The sequence below is a fragment of the Pinus tabuliformis genome, chromosome Q, assembly GCF_031772625.1.
Source record: "Pinus tabuliformis cultivar Carrire ecotype Pingquan chromosome Q, CPIR1, whole genome shotgun sequence".
Classification (NCBI taxonomy): Eukaryota; Viridiplantae; Streptophyta; class Pinopsida; order Pinales; family Pinaceae; genus Pinus; species Pinus tabuliformis.
Window position 1 is genome coordinate 721,060,280 of NC_142296.1, and position 14,210 is coordinate 721,074,489.

Genomic DNA, 14,210 nt, shown 5'->3' on the forward strand with positions numbered 1-14,210 from the left:
GTCAACACCAAAATCTTTCAATTGAGATCTGATTTCTATTTCCCATATCTAGAACTTTGTAGCAGTTAGAATAGATACTCCTTGATGATTTATCATGAGAAAAACAATTGCAATTTTTTGCTAATAAACCACATATCTACTCTCTAGCGATCAGGTTGCAACCATAGAAACCTTGAGCACTACTAAGAGGATTCATGCATTAATTTATCCAATAGCACAATAATATATCATCACATAAGCACATAATCAAGTGAGAAGCTAAACAAAAACAACCATAAGAACAAAAATGTAACAACCCTAGTGAAAATTCCATGTAATAAAAGTTAATAAAGGAAAAATAATAATCATTGTTGATGGGACACATATTCCAAGTTGAATGTTGGGAAAAACGTCCTAGTGTGGGTGTTCATTTGTTTTATTATGGCTAAGGAAATTGGCAAAGGAAAATGCTAAGGCTTTGGAAAGGAAAAATGGCATTTTTGGCACATTTATTTATGAAAATAATGGAAATTAGGAGAAAAAGAAGGTGAAAGGTCACAGGTTGCATGTGAGGAGGAAAATGAAGGAAAATATTGGAAAATGAAGAAAATAGAGGCCTAATTAATAAAAAGGCTTCTGAGGATTAGTTGATACCTTTTGATAGTTCAGTTTTGGAGCTCTCGTTATTCTCTCTCTCTCCCTATCACTTTTGGACACTGAGTTTGCTTGGAGCACTTTGGCATTGGATCAATAAAGGAAAAATAAGGTAAGATGAAGCAAGGAGCAAGCAAGGAAGAGCGGGATCAAGCAGCTACAGTAGGATTCTTTACAAGTATCGATTTTCATGTGTGTTTTCCTTGTTAGATTTGGAATGCATGGTATTGCATGTGGCTCTTTTGTTGTTATGGCATGGGTTTTTCCAGGTGTGACAGTGCTTTCAGCCTAGCATTTCCATTTCCGAATAGCCATGGTGTGATGGGGTTCTCATGTTGTGGTTGAGTTGGATTGTCGAATGGATTCAAAGCTGAGTGAGGTGGATCTCTGAATGATAGAACACATGGCCTAGTAACCCTTGAACCGGAGTGTGGGTTGTGGTAAAGCCATATTTTGTGTTGCCTTTATGGGCCTAGGAATCCTTTCTGGTGAATGGTGGGATATACGGGAAATCCTAGAGGTGGTTTCCCTAGATTAGGCCTAGGAATCATTTTCGGTGAATGGTAAGATATACAGTAAGGCCTAGAGGGTGGTGTCTCTGTTTACGGCCTATTGATCCCTGGATCGGACTGTGGATTGCGGTAAATCCTGAGAGACTGGGAGACTAGAAAATTCCTCACAGTGTAGGTGGATAAATCCAGTGGCATCCATGTTTTTTTTGGCCTAATGATTTTGTGGAGATCATGGTAAATCCTAATAGTACATGTTTATTTTGTGTTCCTAGTGGTCCAGGATGGATTATAGTAAATCCTAGTTTCTATCGATGAGGGTGAGGTGGTTTAGCCATGATATGCCCTGGTTGGTTCTTTTGGTTTGAGTCCCACATTTATGTTTGGAATATGGCACAGGGGTGAATGGTTGAAGAGAGAATTGGCTCAGCCATTATATGGTCGGGTGGAACGTGGTAGTCCATCCTGAGTTGGATTTTTCATTCATTAATAATAGGTTCTCTCCTTGATATCTTATGTATAAATGTATTGGTTTATATGTGGAATTTATGGCTGATGTATCCTTGATATTTATGTTGTTAATTATGTTGTTATTATGTTGGTTATAAGCATTTATTATGACAGTTATGATGTATGTATTTCCTCATGTTTTGATTTGTAAATGAACGAATAATGTATCTATGACCTAATAGATGATAATGAAGCTAATGATATAAGGGATCAATGCTTCTTAGCAATTCTAAAATAAGTATGAGACCCCTATGTTTAAATCTATTGTTTACACCTGCAGATTACATATTTGTGATATGTTTAACGAAATGTCTCTCATGGCTATGGGGATCCAATCAAGCCCTTCTCCAATTAATTGTATTTGTATCATTTTTCCCTTGCTATATTTTTGTTTTGAAAGTGTCATTTAGTTTTGGGCAGTGACCTGGCCTCTGGTCATAGAAAAGTGGCTCAAATCGTAGGGACGCTAGTACAACATTGAGCAGAAAAATCCATGGATGTTGGCATACCATGTTGTGCGAGTGTCCAGAGCCTTCTGGATGCGTGCATGCCCATATCATGGGATCAGCCGGGGGTTAATTGGTCTAAAAACTTAGTTGGACCTAGGGGTTGGTTACCTAAGAGTTTGGGATGGTTCTTGGAGTCTTATTGCTGATGTTGAAGGTTTGTATGGTGTATTTCCGTCGGTTCCACTTTCTTAAGGTGACTTAGGAGGTCGAATCATATCATAGTAGCCTCTCATCACATGTTTACCCTGGTCGGTTGGTTACTTGGGTAGATTTGGGAGGAGGGTGTTACAGAGTGGTATCAAAGCATGGTTCACCCCTCAGACTGGATGGGTTATGTGTTGGTCATGCATTCATGTCAGTGGCATGTTTGTTTCTTGTGATTGTAAGACCATGTGTTTGTTACATGCACATGGTGTCGGTCATGGTTGTAGTGGTGTCTCCATGTGGAGGAGGATGTTGTTGCTTTGAAGTGTTTCATCATGAGTGTATGATTGGTTACATGTTGTTTATGCTTGTGTATTATCAGTGTACATTGGTATGGTTGTTTTCGTCATGCATGAGCTCATGGTATGTGTAGTGATATGGTCATGCATTAATGAGTGGACTCTAGCTAGAATTATGGTTATATGCTTATATGCTTATGTATTATATGTATATATTCTTTCATGATTATGTTATACATGTACTATGTTGATTCGTTGATCTTGCAGATGAGATATCCTTCCTAAATTTTGCTAACATATGTTGTTTTATTGTGATTTGGTTTAGTTTGTTGGAAATAATACTGAGAGGGGGGGGTTAATCAGTATTAGCAAATCAATAACTTTTTATTTCCATAATCATATTCATATACGCTACTTCAGTTAAGGGAACTCGCATGTACACACAACTGTGATTAATGCAACTAGCGTATATCCAGTAAACTTATGATTCAGTTAAGTCATCATGTGTTGACCTTTAATCAGTGCATCAGAACTTCATTAACCATATAAATAGTAAACAGTTGCAGTAAAATAGAACAGATCATCACACATAAGTGTAGGAATTTACAGGGTAAGTTCCTCAGAAAGAACACCAAAAGAACACCGCTCACAACCAGATCACAGATCAATACACCAGTATTTTTGACGTGGTTAAAACCCTCAAAGAGGGAAACAATCCACGGCCTGAGCCAACGTAGCCACTTCAGGCAATTTATTAATCAAAGAATGAAAATTTACATAAGCTTCTCTCATGCACGGATTACCCTACAAATGACCCTCCATGTGCTTTAAATAGAATTCATGGACCAATCGGGTGTCAAGCCACGGATCAAGTGTCGGTAATACCGAGGAGAGAATGAACCGTCAGATCACTACATATCGTGACCGTCGGATTGTAAGTTACAAAATGTATAATGGTAAAGAAACACACTTTACCTAACTCTACACTAGACCAAGTTGTACTTAACTATTTCCTATGTGTCGGAATATCCTAACATCCCCCCTTAAGAACAACTTGGGATAGGATTGAAGGATTTACAAATATGACACAATAGGAGAAGGAAGGAGGCACTAGAGCCTATCCCCCCTTAGTGACAACTTCCTGAACTCCAACCATAAATCGAAGTTTAGTGAACTTTGCCTCTGTGAGAGCCTTTGTGAAGATGTCTGCAACTTGATCATCTGTTGAACAATATTGCACTTCAAGAACATGGTCGTGAATGAGCTTTCTGATGAAGTACATGTGCAGTTCAATGTGTTTTTTGCGCTGATGTTGGACTGGATCTTTGCATAGCTGAATGGCACTTTGATTATCACACCAAAGTGTAGTCGGATGCTGCTGCTCAAAGCCAAACTCTGACAGGATCTGACGAAGCCACAAGGCTTCCTTACTAGCTTCTACGGCACCGCGATACTCTGCTTCTGCTGATGAAAGAGAAATGGAACCCAGTTTCTTGCAAGCCCATGTAATAGGTCTTGAACCAAGAGTGAACACATAACCGGCAGTAGACTTCCGATCATCAGGGTCACCAGCCCAATCGGAATCAGTGAAACCAACCAATAGAGGAGATGCTTTGGCACTGTAATGAATCCCAAACTGAACTGTACCTCGAACATAACGAAGTATTCTTTTAGCTGCTTTCCAATGACTTTCACGGGGGTTTTGCATGAACCAAGCAACAAGGCCAACAGCAAAGGAAAGGTCAGGAAGAGTATGGGTTAGATACAAAAGTTTTCCTACAAGTTGACGGTATAAGGTAGCATCAACTTCAGGAGAAGTACAAGTGACTGAGAGTTTGACTCCAGACTGAAAGGGAGAAGGGGCTGGCTTACAGTCTTCCATGTGAAAATGACGTAGAATATCACAAGCATACTTGGACTGGGAAAGGGAAATACCCTCCTTGGATTGCAAGACTTGAAGACCGAGAAAATAGTGTAAGTGTCCTAAGTCTGTCATTTCAAATTTCCTTTTGAGGCTAGACTTCACATGGTTTATAAGGTTGGGATCACTACCAGTAAGGATAAGATCATCAACATAAAGAACAAGGATGATAAGAGAGTTTCCCACTTTCTTGGTGTAGACAGTATTGTCAGAATGACACCTAGAAAATCCAGATTCTAAAAGAAAGCTATCCATTTTGGCATACCAAGCCCGAGGAGCTTGCTTGAGACCATAAAGGGATTTCTTAAGTCGACAAACAAGGCTGGAGTCTGTTTGTATGAAGCCAATGGGTTGTTCCATATAGATTTCTTCATGCAAGAAGGCAGATTTAACATCCATCTGATGGACTTCCCATTTGAAAGAGGCAGCAAGGGAAAGAACAAGGCGGATAGAGTTCATTTTGGCAACAGGGGAGAAGGTTTCAGTGTAGTCAATTCCTTCAACCTGTGAAAAGCCCTTAGCAACAAGACGAGCTTTATGTTTATCAACTTTCCCATCTGGTCCATACTTGGTTCTGTAAACCCATTTGCATCTTACAAGTTTTCGTCCCTTTGGTAAAGGAACAAGATCCCATGTATCATTTGCCAATAATGAATGATATTCTTCATTCATAGCTGCTTCCCAATCTGGATGGCCTGAAGCTTCTGCAAAGGTGTCAGGATCATAATTTACTGGAGCTTGAGCCAGTAAAGAAGAGGCTCTCTCGAACTGAGAACGTGTGCGTCGCTGATCTGTAGTATCACCGGCAAGATCACCTGCTGCATCTCGAGTAGCACGAACCCATTTTGGAAGCTCAGGAGCTGAAGGAGGATCCTGAGATGGTGGGGGAGGATTGTCATCCTCACTTTCATCATCTGAAGAAGAAATGTTTTCAAAGGTAGAAGAGATAGGGAGAGGTGGCACATCCGCCGGACTAGGCTCGCAGGCCGATATATTTTCATCAAATTTTACATCTCTTCTAATGATAACATTTTTGGACTTAAATGGAATAAGTCTATAGCCTTTTACATCTTCAGAATATCCAACAAAAGTACATTTTGCACTCTTAGGTTCTAAAGCTTTGTGATTTTCATCTGGAATATGGGCCCATGCTTCACTTCCAAAAACACGAAAGTGACTTACATCTGGTTTGATTGAGCTCCATGCTTCTTCTGGAGTGATATTCTTTAAAGCCTTAGTAGGAGTGCGATTTATTATGTAATTTGCACAGTTAATTGCTTCTGCCCAAAAACTAAGACCAAGTCCTTTAGATTGTAGCATACAATTAGCCATTTCCTTTAAGGTGCGATTCTTCCTTTCAGCTACACCATTTTGTTGTGGAGTATATGGAACAGTATGTTGCATTTGAATTCCATTCTCAGTGCAATAGTTGATGAATGTGTTTTTAACATATTCTCCGCCATTATCAGATCTTAACTTAAGAATTTGATGTCCAGATTGTTTTTTAACAAAGGCCTTGAAGGCCAAAAAGGTGTTAAATACTTCACTCTTGAGTTTTAAAAAGTATACCCAAGTGCGTCTGGAGAAATCATCAATGAAAGTTAAGAAATACTTGCAACCAGAGAATGACACAACTGGAAGTGAACCACATAAATCACTATGCACAAGCTGTAAAGGGGCTGAGGCGTGCCAAGAGGCACGTTTTTCAAAACTGTCCCGATGATGTTTTCCGAGTACACATCCGGAACACACACCATCTTTGCAAGATACCATAGGAAGACCTGTCACCATATTTTCTTTACATAGATGCTGAAGGGAGCGATAATTTAAGTGACCAAATCACTCATGCCAAAGTTTGCTCACTTCATCGTTATGAGCAACAAATACTGAGGGAAGATTTGATGACCCAAAGTTGTGAAACTTATACAACCTTGTAGAATCATCAGCAATGCCAGTAGCCAAAATCTATTTAGGATCTTTTAAGTCCTTGATTACAACATCATGAGGTGAAAATTCAACAATTTTACCTTCACCTAAATGAGTTATCTGATATACAGATAGAAGGTTGCAGGATAAGGTTGGAACACATAATACATCATTAAACTGACCATTGTCTAGATGAACAGTTCCAGTCCCTACAACATTAAGAGATCTATCATCACCAACATATATATTTTTGGTGTTACAATCATTTAAAGAAGAAAACATGGCTTTGTTTTTGGCCATGTGATAAGAAGCTCCAGAATCAATGAGCCACTCATGAGAATGAGAAGAAGAAGATACATTTAATGCATAACCAGACCGAGATGATTGACAATGACATGCAGAAAGTGCCATTCCTGAAGATGAAGTTGAAGATGAAGATTGCCCCAAATGAATGTTATGCTTCTTCATTGCTGCTTCCAAGGCTTCCATCTTTTTAAAGCATTTTGATTCTAAGTGGCCATCTCGATTACAAAAATTGCAATGTCTATCAGTCTTCTTCCATTTGTTTTTATTGGTCTTATCATTTTGCTGAAATGATTTTTCATTTTGGGGCTGAAATTGCTTAGGACCCTTGTTTGGTTTAGGACCATTTTTTTTAGGATATGACTTCTTAGGATTCTTTGAATTTGGTTGCTACTGGGCGGCTAACGCTTTCTTGGAAGAGTTTCCAAGATTAAGAAGACCAAGGTGTAAGAGTTTTTCTTGTTCTCTTATTAAAGAATCACAAAAAGAGTCAAAGGAAGGGGGCTTGTAGTCTTTTCCTTGAGAAATGAAGGCTTCTCTTGTAGAATGGAAGGTGGAAACAAATACAGAGTAGGTTGGTCCCAACTTAGTAAGGATGGAATAAATAAGGTTGCTATCTTCTTTCTTAACCTTAACACCTTCCAAAAGATATCTAAGGGTCTTGAACTTAGACAAGAAATCTTCAATGCAAGAAAAATTATTAGGGTCCAATGTAAGCAACTCATTTTCAAGTTGATGGGCTCTAATTTAATTTTTAATCCCAAAAACTTTATTGATTTGTTCCATTGCTTCATGAGGAGTATCAAGTTCTGCAATATGGAATCTAAGATCAGGAGAAATAGACATCCCTATCAAACCACGTGCTTGATCTTGTCTATTTTCCCATTTAGCAGCCTTGTCTTTATCTTTCGGTCTCTTTTCTTGGCCTGTGGCTATTCGGTAGAGACCTTTACTTCTAAGTAAATCCTCCATGTAGGAAAACCATTGGAAGTAGTTGGTGCTGTCAAGGGTAACTTGGTATTGACTTTCTATTTCAACAGAAACTGAAGCTGAAGATGCTGAAATTAAGTGTTCCAATGGATAGATCTCGAAAAATTAGGCTGGTTTAAAAAAAACGGCTTTGAAAAAGGCTTCCGGATGAAGAAGTTATGGCTTTTTGAAAAAAAGTTGTTGAAGTTGCCGACGAAGTGCGGGAATGTGCGGAAATGAAAAAAGTCCACCCCCACAAAATGGAGACTTGAACCCAAGACCTCTACTCTCTTAAAATAGCTTTGAACCAATTGATCTATACAAAAAATTTGAGAGAGAGAGAGAGGGGGGGGGCCTTGGGTTGCGTGCTTGCTTTGAGAAAACTCTTTTTCCCTACAAAACAAAAAACACAAAACCCAACACGGACATGCAAAGAAAACGAACCTTATGGCTTGAAGTTAGCTTTACCCAAAAAACTAAATATTTTCAAAAATTGAACCTTGTGGCTCAAAGTTAGCTTTAGCCGAAAAACTAAATATTTTTCTCAATGTTTCTGATTTTCCGAGATCACACTAAGGTGCAGGGAAAAGAGCATACGCATGAGAAAAATCCTTCCTTTCTATTTCTGATTTGCCCAGATCGCACAGAGTCGCAGGGCAAAGAGCATACGCAGAAATGAAAGGTATAGATCTGGTTAAAAAAAAGCTAAATAAACCGAAACCGAAATAAGCAGAGAGAAAATAACAGTAAACTGCAAATAAACACTGTATACCTCCAGATCTAAAAAATGACGCAGCTAGGGCTACCGGAAACGTTTTCACGTGAAACGAAAGGGATTCCTCACTGGAACAGATGCTCCGAACACAACAGAGTAGTCCTCTCGGCCCGAAAGCAATCAGAAATAGCAGATCTAGGAAACGACAGTCGGATGCAGTTCTACCGGCTTCAGATTTGGATCACCAACGGATGCGGCCCTCAAATAGCTCTGATACCATGTAGGAATTTACAGGGTAAGTTCCTCAGAAAGAACACCAAAAGGACACCACTCACAACCAGATCACAGATCAATACACCAGTATTTTTGACGTGGTTAAAACCCTCAAAGAGGGAAACAGTCCACGGCCTGAGCCAACGCGGCCACTTCAGGCAATTTATTAATCAAAGAATGAAAATTTACATAAGCTTCTCTCATGCACGGATTACCCTACAAATGACCCTCCATGCGCTTTAAATAGAATTCATGGACCAATCGGGTGTCAAGCCACGGATCAAGTGTCGGTAATTCCGAGGAGAGAATGAACCGTCAGATCACTACATATCGTGACCGTCGGATTGTAAGTTACAAAATGTACAATGGTAAAGAAACACACTTTACCTAACTCTATACCTAACTCTACACTAGACCAAGTTGTACTTAACTATTTCCTATGTGTCGGAATATCCTAACAATAAGAAACACACATGAACACCATGATATAAGGTGGAAACCCAATGCGGGACAAAGACCACCTACTGTCATCTTCCTTTAATATAAGAAAAACCTGTTTACAATCTTGTACTAGCGCAGACTCATACTAGTACACAGGCACCCACCTGCAGAAGGCTACAACCTTCTCTCATTCTCCAGCTACCACCGGAAGGGAGCTACAACCCCCTAGCTCTTGTACTAGCCAATATATTTACTAGTACGTAGGCGCCGGCCTACTGAAGGCTACAACCTTCACTTGTTTTCCAGCTGCTACTGGAAGGGAGCTCCAACCCCCTGGCTCTTGTACTAACCAATATGTTTACTAGTACGTAGGCGCCATCCTACTGAAGGCTCCAACCTTCACTCTTCCTCCAAGGATCATGTTTCATAAATTTTCAAACTGGATACACCTAGATCACAACACCATAATATGAAGGCCACATTTCATCCAATTTTCATACTGAACCCATCAAAACACAGTGACCAGAACACAGAGCAGAACCCAGAACTCTGCAACAACAACTAGATCCAACTGCAAATTCAGATATCATACTTGATACTGTATACGCGACTCTGATGAGTTGAACCAGCATGTATACACGCTTTTACCAAGACGAACCCGCGTACAAATCTGCAAATATTTACTCATAACTTTGTAGTTATACCAGACATCAATCATACCCAAATCATAACATTTATAGAATAAAATATGCGTCAGTAATTCAGATCTAGTCTATCCATGATCAAACCACATAATGATAATACATTCCAAGCCTTATGATCCTTATCCATCATTCATCATCATCCACATAGGTGCATCCTTGGTTCAGATCAAGCAAAGCATCACAAACCCATAACCTGCATACTGGATCTCATCCTTCATCAGATATTCAATACTTGCACCACTTGCACACATTGGCCTAATGATCTTCTCCTACTTATATGGGTTTAGGCCTCTCTCAATACCATGGTCCAAAACCACGTAGGACCAATACCTTGGACCCAATACCTAGGATCAATACCTCGGACCAAATACCATGGACCAATACCAAAATACCATGGACCAAAACATAGTTTTCCAACGTGTACGCGCCTTTCCTTCTATGAAAGTGCATGTGTACATTATACGCTTCTTTTGGTCTGATAACCCGTGTGTATACGCTCCTTTGTCATAGTGAACCTGCGTATACCTCTCTTTGATCATTAATTCTTTGCTATTGACCTACTGCACTATGATTTGTCATCTAAGTGAGTTGCCATCAAGGAAAACACTTGTATCATACATGTATCATAATGCCAACAATCTCCCCCTTTGGACTTGATGGCAACAACCACACCAAGTCACTCTCCCCCTTTGACATCAAGGGCAAAGGGCAGACCAAGATATTCTCTCCCTTGATATACATTCTGTTGTCCATACTCCCCCTGAGTACATGCTGAAATCTCTGATTGAGCTCTCCCTTTGTACATGCTGAGATGTACTAATCCGTCCATGCTCCCCCTGAGCACATGTTGAATTCTTTGATCAAACTCCCCCTTTGTACATGCCAATATGTACCAATCCATCCATGCTCCCCCTGAGCATCTCCAAAAATATTTTTCAAAAGAATAACATGACTCTACAACTCAACTAAGTGAGTATGACCTTCCTATTACCAATGACTCATACATACATTAATCTCCCAACCAAGTGGGGATACACCATTTTGACTCATCCACCCAACCAAGTGGGGATACACCATTTTGACTCATCCACCCAACCAAGTGGGGATATACCAAATGTTTATACATGACTGAAATAGACATTATTACATCATCCTTCCCACGCAAAGTGGGGTTACAAATTAGGTATTTTCATGACCTTCATCAAATGATATACATGACTTTTATAACAATGACCAGCAATCTAAATAAGACCATGATAGTCATCAGCGCTATCATACACCATATATGATCTGCACCATAAGCATTTGTCAATAACATCCAAACCTGTAACCTGCAATACCATTCTCTTGGCCAACCAATAATAAGTAGTGAGATGTATCATTTATCCACATAAGCATCATCACCAAAGATTTCTAACCATAATGCCAACAATGCATTATTCGAGGCATATGCTCCCCCTAGACCTGTTCCATCTATTCACTGTCAGATTTCATCATGCATATATCAGCAAGAAGTATCAAGGCATCATCATCATCAAGTTAGTATCAAAATCAATTCTAAACAACATCTTATGAGTACCAACACATTTCCACACATCATCAGCAGATTGTAACCATTATCAAACAGAGAAAATAATTAACTGAACCATATCAGACCCTTTTTCCTGAGTCTGTCCCACTGCTTTTCCTCAAACCAACATATATGTGACTGTGCAGCTTCGAACTCGCGTATATATGCGAGATGTCTTCATGAAACTTGCGTATGAGATTTAGAACACTGAAATTTCGCACTTTCAGCTCCCTCTGAGTCTGTCATGTCTGTATACTCTGTTATGCTACATCTTTCTGACTGTAGTTCCTTCTTCTTCAACTGTGATGATGTTTTCTCCTTTTGGTATGGTGCCCAAAGTATTCTCCTACATTCCTTTGCTATGTGTCCAAACTTGTTACATGCATAACATCTTACATGTTTCATATTCCTTTTATTGCAATCAATAGCTTTGTGACCAAACATATTGCAAGAAAAACAATATCCCTTAAAGTACCTAGAATGTGATGATCATTCTGTGTGATAATTTTGAACCATTCTACTTCTGCAACTGTTTACAACATGTCCAACATTATGACATATAAAACATTCAACATCATTCCTTGAAGGAAATAACGGACTATCACTTCCACAATTAGGAGTAGAATATTTTCTTTGAAGACTTTCTTTCTTTGGTTGTTGATGGGGTTGACCTCTCGTCTCCTTGTTGAGCATTTCAGATTTTGCATTAGAGTTCTTTGCCTCACCTTGTGAGCTAGATTCACCTTCAACAGATTCATAAAAACCAAGACCAATTTTGATAGCAGGTTACCTATGATTACTGAGAATATCATCCAAAATCTTAGTACTATCTTGAAATCGTAATAGTTTATCTTTTTCTTCTAAGTTACCTTTCAAGATATTTACCTCAACCTGATGTTGTTCTTCCTTTTCTAGATATTGCTTCTTCAATATGTCTTCAGACTTTCTTCCTTCTTCCACTTGTTTTCTTAATTTGAGAATCTCATTTTCTTGTTCTTCATTCTGCTCTTGCAGCATTTGACGTACTCTGAAGGCACACTCCAGCTGAGCTTTTAAGCTGATAACTTCTTCTTTGAGGGCACTCTCCCTTTTGTTAAATAGATCTTGTTGATCTATGATTTTATCTGATGCTTCATTTGCTTGTTCATCTTCAATATGAGGTGATTCAGAATCTTAATACTTGCTTCCACCTAATGGAAAGTTGTCGTTGTTCCTTTGAGATGTCTTCTTCTTCTTACGCACTTTCTTTCCCATTGTTCTATGGATCTCCTTCAAGCGATCAAGCTTCTACCAAAGGACTTGCTCTGATACCAATTGTTGGAAATAACACTGAGAGGGGGGGGGGGTGAATCAGTATTAGCAAATCAATAACTTTTTTTTCCATAATCATATTCATATACGCTACTTCAGTTAAGGAACTCGCATGTACACGCAATTATGATTAATGCAACTAGCGTATATCCAGTAAACTTATGATTCAGTTAATTCATCATATGTTGATCTTTAATTAGTGCATCAAAACTTCATTAACCATATAAACAGTAAACAGGTGCAGTAAAACAGAACAGATCATCACACATAAGAAACACACATGAACACCATGATATAAGGTGGAAACCCAATGCGGGACAAAAACCACCTGTTGCCATCTTCCTTTAATATAAGAAAAACCTGTTTACAATCTTGTACTGCCGCAAACTCATACCAGTATGCAGGCACCCACTTGAAAAAGGCTACAGCCTTCTCTTTTTCTCCAGCTACCACTGGAAGGGAGCTACAACCCTGTGGCTCTTGTACTAGCTAATATATTTACTAGTACGTAGGTGCTGGCCTACTGAAGGCTACAACCTTCACTCGTTTTCCAGCTGTTACTGGAAGGGAGCTCTAACCCCCTAGCTCTTGTACTAGCCAATATGTTTACCAGTACGTAGGCGTCGGCCTACTGAAGGCTTCAACCTTCACTCTTCCTCCAAGGACCACGTTTCATAAATTTTCAGACTGGATACACCTGGATCACAACACCATAATATAAAGGCCACATTTCATCCAATTTTCATACTAGACACATCAACAACATTGAAGCACAAAATCAATCACCACTACAATACAACCATCAACTACACCTGCATCATCAATCTCTGAATCACTGAAACCCCGTCAACAAAACACAATCACCAGAACACAGAGCTAAACCTAAAACTTTTCAACAACAACCAGATCCAACTACAACTTTAGATATCATACTTCATACTGTATATGCGACTCTGATGAGCCGAACCAGCGTGTATACGCGTTTTTACAAAGATGAACCTGCGTACAGATCTGCAAATATTTACTCATAACTTTGTAGCTATAGCAGACATCAATCATACCCAGATCATAACATTTATAGAATAAAATATGCATCAGTAATTCAGATCTAGTCTATCTGTGATCAAACCACATAATGATAATACATTCCAAGCCTTATGATCCCAATCCATCATTCATCATCATCCACATAGGTGCATCCTTAGTTCAGATCAAGCAAAGCATCACAAACCCATAACCTGCATACTGGATCTCACCCTTCATCAGATATTCAATACTTGCACCATTTGCACACATTTGCCTAATGATCTTCTCCTCCTTATATAGGTTTATGCCTTTCTCAATACCATGGTCCAAAACCACATAGGACCAATACCTTGGGCCCAATACCTGGGGTCAATACCTCGGACCAAATACCATGGACCAATACCACGGACCAAAACATAGTTTTCCAACATGTACGCGCCTTTCCTT